This window comes from Schistocerca gregaria, chromosome 8, assembly GCF_023897955.1.
Source record: "Schistocerca gregaria isolate iqSchGreg1 chromosome 8, iqSchGreg1.2, whole genome shotgun sequence".
In the NCBI taxonomy this organism is placed as follows: domain Eukaryota; kingdom Metazoa; phylum Arthropoda; class Insecta; order Orthoptera; family Acrididae; genus Schistocerca; species Schistocerca gregaria.
This window is the reverse complement of record NC_064927.1, coordinates 497296287-497318809: the sequence shown is the minus strand read 5'-3', so window position 1 is coordinate 497318809 and position 22523 is coordinate 497296287. Positions and strand designations below refer to the sequence as shown.

At 42.0% G+C, this 22523-nt stretch overlaps 1 protein-coding gene across 1 annotated transcript in view; it reads right to left on the bottom strand.

Moving 5' to 3' along the window:
* LOC126285343 (T-related protein-like) overlaps positions 1 to 8484 on the bottom strand; it is a 266059-nt gene extending 257575 nt beyond the window's left edge. Inside the window, exon 1 of the mRNA XM_049984658.1 lies at positions 8380 to 8484. The gene's annotated coding sequence lies outside the window, so the exon portion shown is untranslated. The remainder of the gene's footprint in view (positions 1 to 8379) is intronic.
* Between the last annotated feature and the right edge of the window lie 14039 nt (positions 8485 to 22523).

Below are 22523 nucleotides of genomic sequence, written 5' to 3'. Positions count from 1 at the left end.
AAAATCGTTGTATGACTTACATGCTAAACACTAGAACGTCTTTGTCATATCAGTCTTGGGACGCGAGAACCTTTTGCGTTGGGACTTCCAATAAGCGTGTTGGTTTCTAAGTGCGTCATAGCAGACAGCGAAAGATGGTCCTAGAGATAATCACGGACAAGCAACAATACAGATAGTGCGAGAACAAAAGGCGATGTTAGACTACTTGTTTTTTCAACATTTAAACAGTGAACCCTGCTTACAGTTTGAGACAACGAAGCACTTTACTGTTCGCTGTGAATTCGTTATAAGGCTCTGTTTCACCTTATTGATTCCCGTGAAACTCTAATGCTCAGAAACTCACAGCGTGGAGCATAGTGCAAATATACAGTCTTCTCCTCAGCGTGTGTGACCAGCTACCGACACTTGAACTCGTAACAGTTTCACGTGAGGTCAACCACTCCGGTCCCAGCTTGATGGCGCTTCGTAATACTGCACGAGGTACTTCGCTGCATTTTGTGGTTTCTTTGCCTGGTGGTATTATTAACCAAAATGTTTGGTTGAACTTAGAAACACCGTCTCTACTGAAATTAAACACGTCCGTACAGACTTTTCGAGCTACGGTCTGAAGCATTTCTGATAGACGTTATCAGATACAAGATTACAAATATTAGTCAAATGGATGCCTTCATTTTCAATCCATCAAGCGAAACATGATTGTCCGTATTTTATACACGGAAATTCTGGTAATCAAGTCAGTTTTCAAGCTACCTGGTTTAATCAAATTATATTAACGACTGTACAATTCAGGAGACGCCCTTTTGTACCACATACCGTAACTACTGATTTTTTTTTAACTTCATATTGAATAACTTGGATCACGTAACAACTTCAGTATTCATCTCCTTTCTTCGCTGCTTGCTATTTTCCCTGTGCGGTACTCCTCCATCTTCTTCTGATGTTGCTTGTCATGATTTCTGATTTTATCTAGCTTGGAAGTTTTCTAAATTTGGTATTTTACATCTTGCAAAAGTTTCCTTCTTTTATTTCGTACATTCTGGCATTATTTCTATGTGATTCTTTTATTATTTCTGTAATCCGTGCTAATTTTTTTTTCCAGAAATGCAGCGAAGTGTGTTTCGTTAGCCTTTTTCATTCATTCGATGGAGGCGTAAAAGAAGATTAACCTTCGCTTTTCCATTTTTATTTAAAATGACTTAGATATTTCTCTTACAAATTCCGCTTTTAGATATGGTATTTGTTAGAGTTTCACGAATTATGTTTGCAATTTTTCTTTTAAGCAAATTCTATAATGGTTTTCACCATTTTTCACTGATTAAGATTTATTGAAGTCAGTAAATTATACAATTTAAGGTCTTGTAATTAACATACTGTAGCAAATAGATGGTTTTAAGCTAAAAGTTTGTTTTGTGTAGGATATTCTCTTTCGCAAACGTCCCTGACATTGTCCCAGTTGTTTGTCTATAGTTTATTCAACTCTGTTCAGGAGAGTGTTTGACAATAATATACGTCCTCATTCATTACTTAACCGAAAGCTTTCAAAATATCCTCCACTACATTTCGAAAAAGTCTGTTTCCCTGTTTCGCCTTCTCTGAAGTGGCCATGTTTAATTCGTACAGAATATTATGTTCAAAATATATAGCGTTTCAGAAACCTCCTTACCTATGTTAGCCCAATGTGTCTAGTAGCAAATTTACATTTTTGCAAGAGCTCTTTCTTGCCTATGACTACCTTCTCTTTACGGCAGCGTACTTTGTCCACTTTCAGAAGTCTTGCACTGCGGACTGCACAATAAATGCATTCACTAGGTTTTGCGCTGTTACAAATTTTGTTCTTTCTCATTATAACCAGATAAACTCTGTGACAATGTACGGTACGGTGAAGTAATATGAAACCCCAAAGAAGCTGGATAACGAAATTCAAAGATGGATTAGTAATCTACACTACGTATAAACATAATCTCGGAGTAATAAAAATGAAAAGCACAGAAGTTCTGTAAAACAGGGTGTAAACTGGTGTTGCTGTTGTACGTAAATAAAAAAACAATAATGGGTATAAGATAGAATAAATGGGTACCAAAGAAAAAAAATACCATTTGTGTTACGGCGGTCAGGGGTGGACGTTTCAGATAAAGCGTTTTTTTTTTTTGTTTTTTTTTAACGGATCAGGTGCTACTGGGGAAAATTATTTATCCTGTGATTTTTCAAAAGCAATGTGTGGAGTACAGCATTGGGTAGACGCGAAACATGGGAAACGAGGGAGAGAGAAGTTGAACGATTAACCTTAGAGATGTGGTGTTGCAGGGCGCTGTTGAAGATCGGATAGGCTAACCGAGTACGGAATGAATGAACAGCTTAGCGACAAAAAGAAGCTTGTTAAGGGGCATAACGGACAGAAGAGAGAGACGGCATGTTACATATTACGAAATGAGTCACTGCTGAAAAATAGTTGAAGGAATGTAGAGAGAACTGCATCAAACGGACGTTGCCGTTGGCGACACGAACAAAACAGCGATGCAGATAACAAACAACCGAAAATAGACGCCACAGCTTGTGCTACGTCGCTGTTGGTAAAAAAAAGGAAGAAAAAAGAAAGCTCTCATTTGTGAACGAATACGGAATGTAAACGCACTAACTATGTAAGTATGCTGTTTAGGTTTTTATGTCGGTGACACCACGTAGTGCTCTGTATTAAAATCGCTGACTGTGCTGTGTACAGTCTGTGGCTGGTTGGACTCATTGTTGAATTATTCGCTTGTATAGCGTTGGGCAGTTGGATGTAAACAGCGCGTACCGTTGGGCAGTTGGAGGTGAGCAGCCAGCAGCGGTGGATGTGGGGAGAGAGATGCCACAATTGTGAGATGTTAATGTGAGCGGGCGATCTGGACGTGTAACGAATAATCCAAAACTGAGTTCACCCAGCCACAGACTACACACAGCGCAGTCAGCGATTTTAATACGGGGCGCTACGTGTCGTCAAAAACATAAAAATCTAAAAAGCCTACATACTAGTTGAAATGAAGATCTAAATTGATCCTCCCTGCATCTACTTCCGCGGTTCGGGCAATAAAAGACTGACTTCAGCAGAAATAGGATGAACGGCGCTGATGACATCGCAATAAACTAATTATCATCGCCAGCATCATCATCAAATACATTGATTTCACGAGTTGCGTATTACGGTACTAAATCATTTCCCATTACGGCGCAACTTTCGCGCAAATAGAAGGCATTGGTCAGCAGCAACTACTTCTGTGGGTTCTGTCAGTTGTGATATCGAGTGTTACGGGATCTCGAAACTAATCTCCAGTGGTTCCTCTACATGGTCAGCAACACTACGGGAGGGATGATGTACTGCAGGGCGGAAGGTTTGTACATTTTTTAGTCTCTCCCTTTTTCGTTACCCTGGCGTCGGAGTGCGGTAAAACGAGTCTATATATTTTCGTACTCACCTATCTTGTTTCCCCCGCCCTGCAATGAGACCCATAATGATGGTGGTAGAACCTTATATTTAAGGAACTAACTTCCCCGATAGTAAGATACCAAGACAGCTGAGTACCTCCGTTAACAATCTCATTGTGGCTGAACGTTCCGACTACAAATCTAGAGACACGTTTCTTAATTATTTCCATCAATTCCTTTGATCTGCATTGGGGGGAGGGGGGGGGGGGGGGGACAGCAAACACCTCGACAAGAACACGCCGCTTTTTTTGAGTGTGCTCTTCGGCTTAAGGCTTCGTAATCGATGTGACGGAATCCTTCGATACATGACCAATGCTCTGCTCAGAAATACCCGCGCCGTATCCGTCCGCAACGTACAGGAAGTCTAGAGGCAGCTCAAGTTCGCATTTCACTAATACAGGGCAGGAGATCGGTCTTCCGTAGCGACCAGAATCTCGACACTCAACTGAGCTAAGGAGCTGCAGCCACTGGTTCATCTGTAGCGGGCACCGGAACTTGTTGGCGTTAGGGGCGATGGACGGGAAGCATGCAACACACAGCGCACTTTCTGCCGTGGCCTGTTCCTCTACCGCACAGTGATTTTCACACCACACTTCCGAGAAAAGTAAAAACGGAATGGGCAATGTTTGTGGACTTGGAGCGCAAGACCGTTAACATCGAACGCAAATGTTACCGGGCGATTCAGTAGCAGATACTATACCATCCTTGATTTCTCAACTCAAATCTCAACAGAAAAACCATTCTTGCTATTGAGGAACTGAGAGCAAGTCGAATGAATACTAACTACACGAGACATTTCTTAAACAATGGTTCAAATGTCTCTGAACACTAGTGGACTTAACATCGGAGGTCATCAGTCCCCTAGAACTTAGAACTACTTAAAGCTAACCAACCTAAGGACATCACACACATCCATGCCCGAGGCAGGATTCGAACCTGCGACCGTAGCAGTCGCGCGGTTCCGGGCTGAAGCGCCTAGAACCGCTCGGCCACCGCGGCCGGCAAGCTTCTTAAAATTAATGCGGTCTCCAATCGGTGATTACTGCTTCATGGAAGGCGACTCTATACAGTTATTAATAGAATCTCATAAACACAATCATCCAAGAGCAGTATACAATAGACAGTCTCTTAAAAGTTACCGATTAGTTTTTGCCTACGTATAGATCGTAGCTTCATCAATAGGTTCGTTGTCAATTGTAATTACCATTTCATTCAATTCTGTAAGAAAGGAACTGCAAAATTTTATAAGTTTTTGTTATGAAACATTGCCAAACTTTTGTATATCTTCAGTTAGTTTTCATGTTAAAATGTGTCTTCTATTGTAAGAGTGAAGTCAGAATAATGTACTTTTTAGACTTAGTAGCTGAAAAATACCGGTTTCGCATGGTTTTCATTTTCGTTTCCTGCGAACATTCTAGATCGCTCGAGAACATAGTAAAAATGAGCATTAAAAAAATCATAAAAAGGTTAGTGTGGTACGCTAAAAAGTACCTTCGAATACTGAAAAGTACTCTCCAGCACTCTTAAATCCCGTGATGTATTCAATAGTAACCTAATTTCAGATAAAATACTGAGGCAATCATTTCTTCATAGGACACAGAGAACATTCCAAAACATTCGAGAACGTTACAAAAATTCAGGAAGTTTGTACAACATTCCAAAATACAGAAGATTCGAAACTATTTTAGGACACACGAAAACATTCGTTAATATTAAATAATACTCGTAAAAGCTAGACAACATAGATAAATTTGGAATTTTTTCCCTGAAAACATACACTGATGCGAAAGACCACCAGTCTTTAAATACAGAAATTATAAAGCTATACTAAATAGTCATATTCTCAGCACAGTTGTATTTAATTAACTCTATTTCATACTTAATTTATTTATTCTGTCACAATACTTGCTTATGAACTACATCTGTCGTCTTGTTATTTCGTGAGTAGATACATAAATTCTTTGGGGTGGCCACCCCAAGAGCAAGCTATATATAAATGACTGAGAATAGCATCATCCTTTCAAATTAATACGACGGCATCTTAACGTTCCTTTTTCTGCCTTATTTATAGTGATACCAACTACTAATATTACTGGAAATTGCAGTCTTTAGAATTGAAATGGCAGTTCGGTAGATATGAGCGTAATCCTCTTTATCTTTTCCAGGTATTGTTTTTGCTCCAATTACGCTATATTGTCTGATAACTGTTCACAAAGACCCTTGGTTTGAATTTTTAAATTAATATAGTCAACTACAGCTTTTTCATGTAACCAACCTCATTAATTTTACTGAATGTTCGGAAAAACTTGATGTGTCGATTAATTTGGGCTGTTGACAATGTTACATAAATCATTTTTAAGTTCAGTGTCGCTAGATGTAGTCAGTGGGGTGAGTGCCTTCACTAATTTGTAAGAGTTTTTCGACAAAATGTTTCGCTTCTTCATCATGATAAAGTTGAACTCTGGTACTTGTTCTTAATTGTACATTTCTCACTCAAGGGCAGAGAGAAATGATTTCTTCATATATGCATTGATTTCATCGGCTGGAGTTCATGTTGGAAAAACTGGAAGCATTTGCCCAAAATGTCGTGAATGTGAAAGTAATGCACCTACCAATAATTGCAGACTGCATCGAAGATCTAGAACAGTCTCAAATCATTAGGAAGATTCTATATGCATCTACATGGATACTCTGCGAATCACACTTAACTGCCTGGCACTTTATACAACATTGTCCAACATTCTCGAACATTCTAGAAAGAACATTCTGGCCAGTCTTGGCCACTTCGGCACTCGGTAAGCTGCTTGGTTGGCTTCCATAAGAAACAAGCGTTTCTTTATTTCTGCCATTTTTGTAAGTCCAAGTTCAAAATTGTCTTAATAGGGACACAGTTTGTCAAAACTTTTCATCCCCTATTTCAACCACTTAGGCATGGAATATCGAAAAATCCCTTCTTAAACCACGCCTACCCTGTAAGTTGAACACCCTCGCCAAATTTCGACTTTCTGTCCTCAGTTGTTTGGGCTGGGCGATGATTAGTCCGTAAGACAGGACACTGCCTTTAAATATGTATACTGACTGATCGTCTAACTCAATTCTGCTCTTATCTTTATACGCCTCGGTGTCATGTAGTACTTCGTATTTTATAGCTAATTCGGAAAAATGTCCTGACTGGGTGATCTGGTTAAGGATAAATGTATATGGTCAAACGTAGTTTGCATGAATTAAATAGTAAGCAGAGTCTGATCAAATTGCATCATTATGGAGTATCGTCTCAGTTTGTGATTCACTGTCAAAGAGGTCACAGTTCGAAGTAACTGACGGAAAATCATCGAGTGAAATGGAAGTGATATCTCACGTTCCACAAGAAAGTGCTGAAGGCCGTCTTCTGTTCCTGATCCATATGAACGATTCAGGAGGCAATCTGAGCAATCTTTTGAGGTTGTCAGCAGATAATGCTATCGTTTACTATATAGTAAAGTCCCAGAAGATCAGTACAAATTACAAAATGATTAACACAAGGCGTCTGCATGGTATGAAAATGGCAGTTGACACTGATGAATAAAATGTGTGAGGTCTTGGACATGAGCACTAAAAAAAATTGCAAATTTCGGTTACTTGATAAATTATACAAAGTTGTCGATTGAACTAAATACGTAGGGATTACAATTACGAACCGCTTGATTTGGAACCATTGTATAGAAAGTATATGCGAACGAAAGAATGCGTTTTAATGGCAGAACACTTTTAAAGACGAGACAGATTTGCAAGAGAGACTGCCTACGATACATTTGTCCGTGCTCTCCTGACGTACTGCTGCGCGATACGGGATCCGCATCAGGCGAGATTGAAAAAGTTCAAAAACGGCAGCTCGTTGTGTACTATCGCAAATAGGAGGGCGACAGTGTTTCACGGAAGTGATAGGCGAGTTGATATGGCAATCATTAAAACGAACGCATATTTCGTTGCGGCGAGGTCTTTTCACGAAACGTCAATCATCTCCTTACTCGCCTGAATGCGAAAGCAGGACAAAATATCAGAAATCAGACGTCGCGCCGAAATATTTAAGTGTTCGCTTCTCCTACGTGCTATTCGAGGAACGAACGGTCTATAAATAGCCAGAAAACGGTTGTATGAAGCCTTTGAGATGATGATGTATGTAAATTGCAGAACATTCATGTAGATGCAGACTAAATCAGACAATGCCCGCATCAAAAAATAAACTAAAAATGAAAAAAATGGCGTTAAGAGTTTAGTGGTTTAGGGAAAGCCCGGAAGGCAATAGGGCGAAGACAACCCGGCATTTGCACCATCACATCAGCTCGCTCGGTTCGTATTGACGCATACAGCCATTCATTACACGAAGTGTTTCCTGTGTACGTCGGTCGCAATCCCCGCACACTTAGTTCAGCATGAAACTGTCCCGTGCACAGCTACTTAGTCAGGAAGCAAAGTAACCGAGCTGCCCTTACTGCCGTGATAGGTCGTTCGTACGTTACTGGCAGGAAAGAGCTCGCAGCTGGACACGGTGAACGCACTGTCGAGTTTTGCAGCACGCATTAGTGGCGATCAGCAGCGGCTGTTACACGTGTCACATGCATCTCTGCCGGTTGCGAACAAGGCAGGGAGTGACTGACGGTGGTTGTAAACGTCGCAGTGTTAGCGTCGCGTTGGCCAGATATCGCGGTGCTCCACACGGGGGCCTCAATTCTCGCCAGCGGGTGGCGCCAGCTACGTCACCTGCGACGAGAGAGCTGCATGGCGGCCGCAGATTAATACGTCACTCAACGCGCGCGCACACACACACACACACTCGCGCACGCAGAGATTCACACACATACGCTAGCAATGACGGCGAATTAAAAAAACAATTTCACCGGTGGCGCCGCGTGCCGTTACGGGGCCGGCTGTTATTACCTGTTTCGCAGAGACGGTGCGCTAACCAGGAGCGCCAACTAACTACCACCCGGTCGTCATATCTCGCACCCCGCTGTAACTCGACCCGCCGAACAACTGACTGGCGACCGGCGCCGCGGAGAGAGAGCGGGCCCCGCGGCCGGTGGGCGGGGCGCCGGCGCGCCCGGCGACGGCCATTCGCCCGCGGCGCCACGCCCCCTGCCGCGCCATTGGCCGGCGGCCGGCGCAGGCGCAAATGATGATTGACGCAGCGCCATGCCGGGCAGGTGGCCGCGGGGGTGGACGCTACTGGGAGCGCGAATCGGGTCTTCCTCTCTCTCTCCCGCCGCCTCTTCCCCGGGCTCTGCGAGACAATGGGACTAGATTCCACCTTCCCAGATTTCCGACATTACTTACAGCCTTACCTCCAGCCATACACTGTGAACCATCGAGACGTGCGCGGCCGAAGGTATTTCAGTTTTGGTTTCTTCCAGTGATAGTACCGTGGCAGGATCGGTTTAAAGACAGGCAGTGCCGTTGCACTAATCATCCGTAACAATGTGTGTTTACACGCATTTCTTTTAAACGTATTATTTTGCATCCGTAGAATAACTGAAAGTACCTTCTAACAGAATTATGTTTCACTAATTCACAATTAATAAGTCCCGCCACCACGTAATTAAAATATTAGTCGTCCTTAAGAAGACGGCTTTGAAATTCGTTCGAAACGCCGGCGTATTAATTACTTTAGTGTTTCGTAGTGACGCAGCCTGAGAGGCCTACACAAAATGAATGTATCGACTTGAAACTGACATAGAAACAACAAGTCCCGCCAACGCGTAATTAAAATAATAGTCGTCCTGAAGAAGACGGCTTCAAACTAGTCCGAAACGTCAGCATATTAATTACTTTAATGTTTCAAAGTGACGCATCCTGAGAGGCCTACACAAAATGAATGTATCGACTTCAAACTTACTTTCGCCGTGGAAACCTACGAACTTCTAATACTTGAGCCGTGTACACATCGTGTTTATAATTAATCGCTGCTGGTCCCGGCGGAGGTTCGAGTCCTCCCTCGGGCACGGGTATGTGTCTTTGTCCTTAGGGTAATTTAGGTTAAGTAGTGGTAAGCTTAGGGACTGATGACCTTAGCAGTTAAGTCCCATTAGATTTCACACAATAAAAATAAAATATAACTAATCTTTCGCTACTAGTGTCAGAGTGGACAGAAAACTGTATAGCGTATGACTACCAAAATGTGTAGGAACAATGTTCAGACGGTCTGCTGCAGGATTTGCGTTGTTAGTAATGTTAGTTTCATGACTTGCCGTTAGGTGCCGGTAGTGGAACGGCGACTTAACGGTTGAAACGCAAGCATGTGTGTGCATCAGAGTTGCACTGCAGACAATCAACAAGGGTCTGGACAAAGTGAGCACGGCTTTAAACGTAAAGCTGTTTTATCGAAACGACAGCAGTAGCGCATTAAGGGAATACAGGCAGATCCTCTTTGCGTAAAGAACATGATTCCGAAATTGAAATTAACTACTGATTTGGAAATTGCACCTGGGAAAGGCCGACGGCCAACTGCGCCACAATTTGTTTGAAGAAGTTACTGTTGCTTCGGCTGAGAAATCTGAACGAAATGTCCGACCTTCAACCAGTTTTAAAGGCACATTTGCAGGATGGGCGTGGATATATAGCAAAAACGTAGATATAAGTTCAGAATATAAATAAAGAATTACATAAGAAATCAATTAGTATAAGCGATTGTATCCATTGTGGCATGCAAGCGCCGAAACATTAGAATAATTCTGCAGTTCAGTTGTCTTGCCGAGAGGGCGGCACCAGTGTTGTTCTGCAAGCAGTGCTGATCTGACGCATTTCTGCCGTCTCTGGAGATAATTATTTGGCGCGCCGTCATAATTATAGGAGACGTAATCTGCTCATAGTTGCATACAGCAACAGAATTAGTGTGTTAATTTAATATAAAAGTTTGTGAATACCGTCCTAATATTTAAGTTTGTGTTTCATTTATGTAACAAGCTATTGTTCCAATTAAACGGCGCCTTGGCAAGGCCAAAGGTTCCGTGTTACAAATTATACCAAAGCTCTAGTACGAACCAAAGCTTTGGAATTATTCATACAACGAAGTCCGGTATTTTCAGAAAAAATCACCGTCAATTTACAATGAACGGACCTTGCGCAAAAAGCCATTATAGATAATACAAAGAATCAGTATGAAATGGGAGGATCACGTAAAATTCTTGTATTGTTGAAGAGCTGCGTTCCGGCACGTAAAATTTTAGGCATTAAACACTGATACCTGCTGTCCCGGACCTATTGCATCATTTCTTTTCCTTGAAATCTCTACGTTCAGTACTTCGGCTGAAATTCGTTGTTCACAGACTTTTAAGGACGAACTGAATGGTAATGCCTCATGCGCCTGAAACCTGCTGGAAACGAAATACTCGCACAATTTCAAGGACCGTTTCAATTCTGTAACATCAGGTGGAAGACTAATGACATCACCAAACAAGCTACCGAACAAGATTTATGTCTTTTCATTAGGAAGGCTACAGATCGTCGGCTAGTAATTAATGTGGAATAAGAGTTTAAGAAACATTTGCAAATCAAAGACTAAAAATTATAACAAATATTTTAATCACTAGGGGACAAACTAGTTTTAGGAAAGGACGCATTCGCGCAAATGCAATCTTCTCAATGAAGAAAATTAATGTAGAACAAAGAAACTTCACACTGCATTTAATGATTTAGAAGAAGTTGTTGATAAGATTCGCAAGACAGTGCTGTAGGGAATTTGCAAATAATCAAGACACCCAAACAGTTTCATGAAAACTACCAGACCACCATATGGAAAAATAACAGTTTGTGTAGATAAAAATTAAAGGATAAGAGAACGGAGTTTTACAAATAAAGGATCATGACAGGGAGGCAGCCATCCAGAAACAGGGCTTATTATACACGTGGCTGACCTGTTTAAAACTTGGAAAAAGGTATTTGATCTGGCGATTTGTGTGCAAAAAATATTTCACTACATCCAGTACTCTACGCAGATGATCTGTACATGTTTCAAAAATTCCTGTGGACGAAAGAAAAACAATACCGTTTAAAGGGAAGTAGCCAAGTAAAGAAAGTAATTATTGGAGAATAAAATTAATTAAGAAGGCAAACATTTAAAGTATTTAGAATGTTGTATTTCGCATGAGAATGATGTACCTCTCGATGAAATGGTTAGCTCAGTTTAAAGGTAGTTGTATATCGACAAAGGCTCAAATATAAGATGCCTGTGAAAATTATGAACACAGTTACAGTATGAGTTTTTATGTGTGGAAGCGAATGTAGGGTAGAAAGGGAAACATAAAAAACCGATTTCAGACGACAGAAAGTAAATTTGTAAGAATCACTATACACATCGTGAGTCAGAAACGGAAACAGTGTTGTAAAACAAAAATTTCAAAGTAGAATCATTACAAAGTAAAATAAAAGCAAGTAGCAGAAGATGATATGAACTTTTACAATGGTTCCCTAAACATAAATTGTGAGTAGCAGCCTTCGACTTTACTCCAGACATAAAAAGATATGTAGGAAGACCGAGGAAGAAGTGCACATAGGAACACGCTTTAATCTCATCTAATCCGTGAAGAGAAGAAGACGTGGAACTTCAGACTGGAAGACTGCGTGACACTAATATGACTGAAGAAAACTCACAGAAGTAAAATACGGAACTTCTTGGCGGATGAAAACTGTGTCCCGGACCGAGACGCGAACTCGGGAGCTTGGAGGGTAGGAGACGGAAGCACACCTGTGAGGAAAAGTCGTGAGTCGTCCTTGCGGAGCTCAATCGGTAGAGCGCTTCCCCGCAAAAGGCAAAGGTCTCGGATTAGAATCTCGGTCCGGCACACAGTATTGATCTGCCAGGAAGTTTCACATCGGCACACACTCCACTGTAGTGCGAAAATTTCATTCGGGAAACTTAAATATGTTTCGTGTGGTATGTATTTTTCATGTTTTACAGGAAATTTCATGTTATTTGTAAAAGTATGAAGAATGAAAATCTTAAGAAAGGAGCACAAATTTTAAAGTGTTTTTTGCATAAGCTTAACAACAAGTTTTTAATGCTGCAACAGAAAACACCTTTACACAAGAAAATAATTTTTGCTTAATTAACTGTGAAAATTTTTATTTTTGGCCTGTTTTTGTTGTTCAAACACATATTTTCGTCGCCGTATACTCAGGTCCGCTTTTCTTGTCGCTTTGGTGTTCTTTAAGTAAAACCTTTGCAGATATATGAAAAGGGACACGAATACCGAATACATCTTGTCTGGATTAACGTTTTTACGAGTGGCTCAAAGACAGAGTCCCACAATGAAAGACGGAGCGGCAGACGAAACACAGAAAGCTCGGAGCTTCTGAGAACCCCGGTTACCTACAGTGCTTGCAACAAGGAGAAATGAATTCTGAGAGCTTAAAACAGCAAATCGAAGAGAAGGGAAAGTTTTATTTTCCAATTGTCTTTCAACTAACATTGCAATTTAATCTAACACAATATGTATTGAGTGCTGTTAAACTTTCAAAGTACGTTCCTTTCAATTAGAAATGGAAGAAAATAAGATTCACTTGATTCAACGTTAAAATGGAATTTTCAGTTACACCCATTACTCTATTAAATAACTATTTCTTTCCCTGAGTGAGGATCCATGAATCAGTACCAGGAAGATATGGTGATATTTGGAAAAAAAGAAAAAAAACACGGACGATGTGCCTCGCTTTTACTATTACAGCTGTTTGATATAGTCCTACCTGCAAGAGTCAGTTTATGCAGGGTGAACATCAGAAAAATAATAAACGTTGACATCACTCAAGGGTCAGGTATTACGCCTGTTCGGGGTGGCCGACTGCCGTCCACAGTGCAGTACGAGGAGCGGCACGTGATCGTGGCACGTGTGATCAGCATGTCTACACCGGTCCTTCCACCCGCTACTGGCAGCAGGTGAGTCCCGACGGAGCCGCTGCCATTCAAGCGGCTCCTCACCTGACCTCACAAGCGTCGAGTGAGCGCCGCACCAGACCTCCCTACCCGAGGAAAAAAAAACTGCGGATGAACCGAGAATCGAAGCCCGGTGCTTCTGTACAAATTTGTAGAGACGCTAACAATTTTTTGTTGTTGTTCTATGTGTCTGTTTCTTCGTCATTTTTCCATCATCAGTTCTCTGCGGGTGTCGCGTTACATCTCTCACACTCCATCGGTGAAAAGTCTACTCAGTTTGTTTGTTTTTTAATTTTTATTACGGAGGGTTATCATTCCCCTCACTGAACACGCTGAGCTACCGTGCCGGCACCATGTGCCTATGGAGAATTAAGTAAATAATATAAAATCAGTTTACGGAAAGACGCGACTGATGTCTATTGGAAGGGTTGTATGAAATTTCTGATTCCCGTTCTGATTTTTTAAAAAATAATGGTTTTGTTTCAATGAAATAAGTAACAGGAACGAATAAGCAATGCGGAACAAGTGAAAGTTCACGATACCTTGGGAAATAATTTCAAAGACGACAAAATAGATCTGGAAATTTCATATCGATTAGGGAATCATGAACACATGAACGTTAAAGACAAATATAGATTAAGTTGGATGCTAGACAGCTTGCTAGGGATCGCAAAGGATGAGTTGTTACGAAATCACCGGTCATCGGACCCCGCCCTTCCACGAAGTCTTCACCTCACTACCTGCAGAAAGCGATACTAAAGTCACAAACGCTATAATTTACGGTGTATGGCTCTGTTAAACCAGGAATGTTGCATGACAACACTCGTGACCGATTTACTTTTTGGCAAAGCTAATGTTCGTTCGCTTTGGAGTGACATGGGTGGGGGAGGGGGGGGGGTGTGAAAATTGGGGGCGTGGAGGAGGGGGCGTGGGGATGGAGAGAGGGGGCGGGGGGCGGAGGAAGGGGGCGTAGAGAGACACAACATCGCTGTTGTTTTATTCGGCGTCACAGAGAAGCGCTAAGATCTCAGACACGCAAAGGCTATGGCTATTTCGATTTAACCTTCTTATTATATCCGTAAATAGCTCCGCAGTTACAGAAAGATGTTTTCCTTGTCGTTTACGTATCTCCTACTCGTACAAAGCTACTATGATATCTGTTTGTATCGCCGCAACTGTCACGGAGCATTCTATCCTTGTAAGAAAAAAATGAAAATCTAATGATGCTTTTAGAGTCATAGTAGGGGCTGCGTAACATTCTATTTTACTCTCTCTCCTTCTTCTTCTTCTACTCTCTCTCCTTCTCTTTCTCCCTCTCTCTCTCTCTCTCGTTGTCTGTCAGCGTCTCTCTGTCTAACACGGTCGCACGCGATCAGAGTGTTGTGAGATCATGCCAACCGAATCTTAAGTGCTAATGGAAAGAGTTCTTACAAATTGTTCACTGGATAAAAATAGCATCACCGTGTAATAAAGACCTAATGCAACAGTGAATCGCTTTCAGACAGCGAATAACAAGAAGGCAGTGTGACTTTGTAGGTACTTCTACAGTTTAGTATAGAAGTTCGAAGACAATGTGAGGTAATTGCACATAACAGTATGTAAATGCAAAACGTAGTACTGAGAAGACTGTGTAATTATTCTGATTGGAACTAAAACCAAAACAGCTATAATTGGTTGACGATAAAATTAAAAGCTTTCATGAATGAGATCACCATTTCGCCATACCATTATTTTGCGGAACGAGCCGTGGTGACTTCAACGCACAAACAGGAAAGAAACTTTTCTATTGAGAATCGTTTCCTGCCAAATACGATCTGCAATCAAAACAGAATTCTCTGTACGTCACAGGCACGCCCACTGTAATACGAGATTGTTTTCTTTGAGAATGATCTTCACGTGAAAGCTTAATAAGTCTTATCAAGGACGCTATTTGCAGCAGCAGTTTTATTTGAATTTTATTTATTTACTTTGGAAGGTCTCTGTTGGATTCCTTTCATGTTAATTTCTTAAATATGTTTTCATTTACTGCATAAATCCCTCTTCTAAATTTACTGAAGTGTTTCTGACTCTATCTGGGAGGAGACTAAGCAGTGGAACTTGTTACTTTTGCACATAAACAAGAACGATCTGTCACACTACCACACTTTAAAACACAGTTTATATGTAATTAATGTCACACAGTCTCATACGGAACCTACATCCGCTTTCTTTTATATACTGTATATGATAAGATACTGCCATCCCCCTTCCCTTCTGTGTGAAAGAATGAATGAGCAAATGTATTTCTAGTTGCATGCTTGATGGTAGCAGACAAGCCTGTCTGCTAGAGAACAGTAGGACCAACGTCGGAACAGGTAGCTACGCTTTCTAGGTTTCTATTCTTAGTATGGTCCTGTCCGTCCCTTGGCATGTTGGTATAGGGAGCTGCCTCTCTGGTCACTTCCGTTTGCGTTTGTGAAGCACGCACGGTAGGAGCCCCGCAGGTCAGTTTGTCCGCGACGAGAGTCTGAAGTGGTAAGATCTCCGGCTAAGCGCGTGTCTGCTAAGTCCGTAGGACAATGGATTTCTTAAGTTCAGCCTAACTGAAAATTTAATCACCTTTATTTCAGATTTAGATCTAAAATATCTAATGTTATCTTAAATTGCAATTCAGTGTTATTCGAGTGTACAGTTCAGAATATCTTCCGGTAGTTACTTTGTCACTACTTTGTGAGTAAAGTGGAACCACGTGTTGATCAGTAACTCTAGCTAAGATCGTCAATCTTAAATGCGAGTGTGCGTCAGATTAAAACGTCTCGTCTTGACAATATTTTTCTATGTAGCAACTTTTCTTTATGTTCAACCCACGTGGGGTGTACTTTGTGAGACCAGTACCACGTGCTTATACAATTTTTTCACCCATCAGGTTAATAGTAAGACGATAGTAAGCAGTTCGAGGTTTTTCTTATGTAAATTGCTTTTCGATCTGATTTATTTTAATCATCAAAATTATTGTGGAGTTACACTCTTTGTGTAAACCAAGTTGACCACGTGAAGCATGTGGTGTAAGCATCAAAGTAGCTCTCAGCTATTCTTTTCAGGAAGATTTCGCAGAAAGTTAGTATGAATTTAGTATACCAGTGTATGGTAATTACATGACGGACAGGATTGCGCTACGAACGTAACTTCTTTGGGTGAAAATTGAATCGGTTGGTTGTGGTTAATTTCCTCTTGCATATGTTTCAACGTTCTTCGTGTGCTATTTTATGAATGCAGTGTTCTATGTAGTCTCCCAATCTTGGCTCCCTATTTGATGTGTTCCGTAAGATTACAAACTCGCATTTTCACAATCCTAAATAAGGCACCAGTTTAGTTATGAATTAAGTTTAATATGCTCAAATTTCAATGATCAATGTTAAAATAAATTTCCAAATAAACCGATTCATTTCTTTTTATTTAAATTCTCTTATATATATCACCTGTTGTCGTATGACGATTAAAAGATTATAATTAATGGTAGTCTGGTTGGGAATTTGGTAAGCTAGACTGGATACCTGGTGAAACAGTTGCTCAGTAATGCAAAGTTAACTTCCCCAGACAGCTCACAGGTTTTAAACCATTTTTATGGTCATGAATATCAGCACCGCTTACACCTCAAATTAATGCAACAACATTACAACTTGCTGTTTTATAAAGCATTTTACCTAGATACAAGAACAGACGAAATGTTGCGCATGAAGTGGAATGTATGTACCACATGATATTTTAAGATGACTTCAAATGTATTAGCCTTTTAGTGTCCAAGAGAAAAAAAATCCTAAAATTTCTACATAAAAAGTCATAATCAAAAATAAATCTCTACATGCTAACCTTTGGGCATCTTGTGCACAGGTACATGTTTGTCTGAAATACATAAGGCACATGCTAGTAACCTATTATACTATGCAGCATTGATGGATATCAAATTTTGTAGTTTATGATTCTATATTACGCTACCACACAACACTACAGTACATAGCACTACACAGGACTACAATACGCTACACTACAGTGCTGCAGTTGGTATCAGAACTAACCTAGATTTCATCATTTGCTTGGAGAGTTAGGGCTGGCGCACAGGGGAACAACTCAGGATTGGGTTCTTGGGTTGTTTGGGGGAAGAGACCAAACTGCGAGATCATCGGTCTCAGCGGATTAGGGAAGGATGGGGAAGGACGTCGGCCGTGCCCTTTCAAAGGACCATCCCGCCATTTCCCTGGAGCGATTTAGGGAAATCACTGAAAACCTGAATGCGAGTCCAGTGTGCCACCTCGCTCGGTCACAAATCAGGAGGATTCACAGGCGCTGTGCCGCCATGCCAGCCAAGCTGTGGAGACTGGGAGATGGCTGTCAGGATATCAGGAAATCCTTCCCCGAGCCTCACCTCCTCACTGCTTCCAGAAGGTTGTTGTGGGTGGATGTTATGACGTGGTGCGTCTCTTTACTTTGATGTATGGCCTCTTCCTGCTTGTTTCTCAGCCATGTAGGCTTGCAGTTCATAAGCTGATATTTCAGCTGTCACCGATTTCAACTTAAGCAACACATCCTCATTCCTTATTATATTACATACTATTGCATTTCCAAACGTTTTCCTGTCCTGGTATGTAACATTTTGTCTATTGGCACATTTCCAGGCGCTGTGATTCAGAGTACCGATTGCTCTACATTCACAAGTGTCTGTGGTGCGTTGTCGCATTTTTTGTAGGCATTTTGAATAGGTAGCTGGGACATGAACCGTGCCCCGACAGGTAGTGTACTGCTCCTTTGGCCGGAACGAAAATGACATTCTGGATCTGTTAGCAAGGAACTGGTAAGTTCTCCTCGCAGTTTCTGCCCTGCCCCAGATTTCCTACCGTTCTCTATCAACGCATACCTTTATTTCTTTACTCGATACGGCTCTTGTGCCCGACATCTCCTTTATGTCATCATATTCCACCTTTCTCAGCCAGCATTGTCTGCGCGCCAAATTTTGCGATAATGCAGGTGGTCCCTGATGAGGGCGTGCACGGAGCAACGAGTAGTGACTACCTGAACAGGAACTTCATCCTCCGCAGACCTCAGTCACCCCGGACAAGGACGTCACCCCGCCCCGACACGTCAGCGGTAACGTGGCTCGGCGTGGCTGTCCCGGGCGCGGATCGCTTTGCAGTGGCGTGCGCCCTTCCCAGAGTCTCCCCTAGCAGTTGTCCACACACGTCAGGGGCAGGCAGTGTTCACCATACACAGCTGACACGGGGCGACGAATTTCGCGCACTGCAGCAGACTCAGCTACCACAAAACGGAGCACACCTCTCTGCTCTTCTTTGCTTGCCTCCACGTCAGCGGCTGGAGGGACACGCTAGAGCGGTCCGCCAACAACCGAGGTCGTAATCCAAGAACCGCGTGCACCTGTGATGTGGCACGCACTGTACCGAACCCATACTACAGCGAAACGCAACAACAGCGGGGCCACCTGTAGCGCGTACTGTGTGATGTGGCGGGTGTTCGGTTTTCATTTCACTGCCCCTTATATTTCAAGTACAGAGAAAACATGCAGCTAGTCATCCAGTGAAGAAATGCAGTTAAGGAAACCTCAGCAGCAGAGGCTGCCGCTAATCCAATAATTTAAAAATAATCTGCTGAGTTTCGAGGAATTCTGAGGCGGGTTTAAAACTTAGAACAAGTCTTTAAATTTTTGTGCAGAGTGGACCTGCTGCTTAACATTTTTCTGTTTTATATGGTTCTTATAACCACCCGTATACAGCCTGGTCCATTGATAGTGACCGGGCTAAATATCTCACGAAATAAGCATCAAACGAAAAACTACAAAAAGCGAAACTCGTCTAGCTTGAAGAGGGAAACCAGACGGCGCTATAGTTGGCACGCTAGATGGTGCTGCCATAGGTCAAACGTTATATCAACTGCGTTTTTTTAAATAGGAACTCCTATTTTTATTACATATTCCTGTTATGCGTTATGAAATATGAATGTTTTTGTTGCACGACTTTTTTCGCTTTATGGTAGATGGCGCTGTAATAGTCACGAACGTTTAAGTACGTGGTATCACGTAACATTCCGCCAGTGCGGACGGTATTTCCTTCGTGATACATTACCCGTTTTAAATTGGACCGTTTACCAATTGCGGAAAAGGTCGATATCGTGTTGATGCATAGCTATTGTGATCAAAATGCCCAACGGGCATGTGCTATGTATGCTGCTCGGTATCCTGGACGACATGATCAAAGTGTCCGGACCGTTCGCCGGATAGTTACGATATTTAAGGAAACAGGAAGTGTTCAGCCACATGTGAAACGTCAACCATGACTTCCAACAAATGATGATGCCCAAGTAGGTGTTTTAGCTGCTGTCTCGGCTAATCCGCACATCAGTAGCGGACAAAGTGCGCGAGAATATAGAATCTCAAAAACTTCGGTGTTGAGAATGGTACAGCAACATCGATTGCACCCGTACCATATTTCTATGCACGAGGAATTACATGGCGACGACTTTGAACGTCGTGTGCAGTTCCGCCACTGGGCCAAGAGAAATTACGGGACGATGACAGATTTTTTTGCACACGTTCTATTTAGCGACGAAGCGTCATTCACCAACAGCGGTAACGCAAACCGGCATAAAATGCACTACTGGGCAACGGAAAATCCACGATGGCTGCGACAAGTGGAACATCACCGAGCTTGGCGGGTTAATGTATAGTGCTGTATTAAGGGACGAAGGATAATTGCCGGCAGCGGTGGTCTCGCGGTTCTAGGCGCGCAGTCCGGAACCGTGCGACTGCTACGGTCACAGGTTCGAATCCTGCCTCGGGCATGGATGTGTGTAATGTCCTTAGGTTAGTTAGGTTTAAGTAGTTCTAAGTTCTAGGGGACTGATGACCACAGCAGTTGAGTCCCATAGTGCTCAGAGCCATTTTTTTTTTAACGATAATTGTCCCCCACAGCAATCTAAATGGTGAAATGTATGCTGATTTCGTACGCAATGTTTTACCAATGTTACTACAAGATGTTTCACTGCATGACAGAGTGGCGATGTACTTCCAACGTGATGGATGTCCGGCACATAGCTCGTGTGCGGTTGAAGCGGTATTGAAAAGCATGTTTCATGTCAGGTGGATTGGTCGTCGAAGCACGTTCACCGGGTCTCACGTCCCCGGATTTCTTTCTGTGGGGAAAGTTGAAGGATATTTGCTATCGTGATCCACCGACAACGCCTAACAACATGCGTCAGCGCGTTGCACATGCATGTGCGAACATCACGGAAGGCGAACTACTCGCTGTTGAGAGGAATGTCGTTAGATGTATTGCCAAATGCATTGAGGTTGACGGACATCATTTTGAGCATTTATTGCATTAATGTGCTATTTACAGGTAATCACGCTGTAACAGCATGCGTTCACAGAAATGATAAGTTCACAAAGGTACATATATCACATTTGAACAACCGAAATAAAATGTTCAAACGTACCTACGTTCTGTGTATTAATTTAAAAAACCTACCGGTTACCAACTGTTCGTCTACAATTGTGAGCCATATGTTTGTGACTATAACAGCGTCATCTATCACAAAGCGAAAAAAGTAGTCCAACTAAAACGTTCATATTTCTTTACGTACTACACGAATATGTAGTAAAAAATGGGGTTTCCTATTTTTTAAAAACGCAATTGATATCCGTTTGACCTATGGCAGCACCATCAAGCGCGCCAACCGTAGCGCCGTCTTGTTACCCCCTTCAAGCTACACAAGGTTTGTTCTTTGTAGTTTTTTCGTTTGAGCTTATTTCGTGAGGTATTTGGCCCGGTCACGATCCATGGACCACCCTGTATATCATTAGCTTGATGCAAGTGTGCTTGGTGTGGAAGTGTATAAAGCAGTGTAACATGACGCACTCTCTGTTGTCTTCATCTGTGCATATGAACCAAGAACTACATTCAATGTGTAATCCCAGATAATGCAGAGCAGCAGAGATGGTGATTAGTTTTTCCACGTTTTCAAGACATGGAATGGTTTCGGTGTATTGAATGACTTTAGTTAATAAGAGGATTGCAAAGCAATTAGGATGGCAGATTTAGATGTCTTATAGTGGCTAAGTGATGTGAATCGCATAATGGCAATATGAACACTGATATATTAGTTAGTTCAATCACGAGGATGTGATACGACATATTGACTGAACTGAATAAGTAACGTCATATGTGGATAAAAGAAGGAAATGCGAAGGCACTGCCGGCCGCGGTGACCGAGCGGTTCTAGGGGCTTCAGTCCGGAACCGCGCGTCTGCTACGGTCGCAGGTTCGAATCCTGCCTTGGGCATGGATGTATGTGATGTCCTTAGATTAGTTAGATTTAGGTAGTTCTAAGTTCTAGGGGACTGATGACCACAGATGTTAAGACCCATAGTGCTCAGAGCCATTTGAACCATTTTTGTGAAAGCACTTGCCTTTAAGAAGCGACTTCGCCTTAACGGATGTGAACCTGTGTTGCGTATGTGTCTCAGTATGATCAGTCACGAACACGAATTCATTTGTCTGATGGAAGCAACATTTTACATCCCTCACGTGGATACGAGTGCAAACAAGGTGGTGCTGGTAACAGAATCGTCACTGGCGCCGACTTAAAAATGTGTAAAAGACTTAAGCAGACTGCAAGAAACCAACTATCAGGCAGTAAGCAGCTATTCGTAGGTGTTACAGATATTTTATTGTATTTAGAAACTTTGTCTAATTGTCCAAGGTAGTAATGAGTGTCCTGATGGTAGGAAAATCCTACCACACATTGTCACTTCCTACACCAACACGATTTCTTTAGTTAATACAGAATAGCTATGAAACTGTTACGAGACAGGAACCTCTGCCTCCCATATGGCAGTTAATCGTTCTCTAGTTTCTGCCAACTATCAGGCAGTAAGCAAGTATTCGTAGGTGTTACAGATATTTTACTGTATTTAGAAACTTTGGCTAATTGTCCAAGGAAGTAATGAGTGTCCTGATGGTAGGAAAATCCTACCACACATTGTCACTCCCTACACCAACATGATTTCTTTAGTTAATACAGAATAGCTATGAAACTGTTACGAGACAGAATCCTCTGCCTCCCATATGGCAGTTAATCGTTCTCTAGTTTTTCTTCTCCACAAAGTGTATGC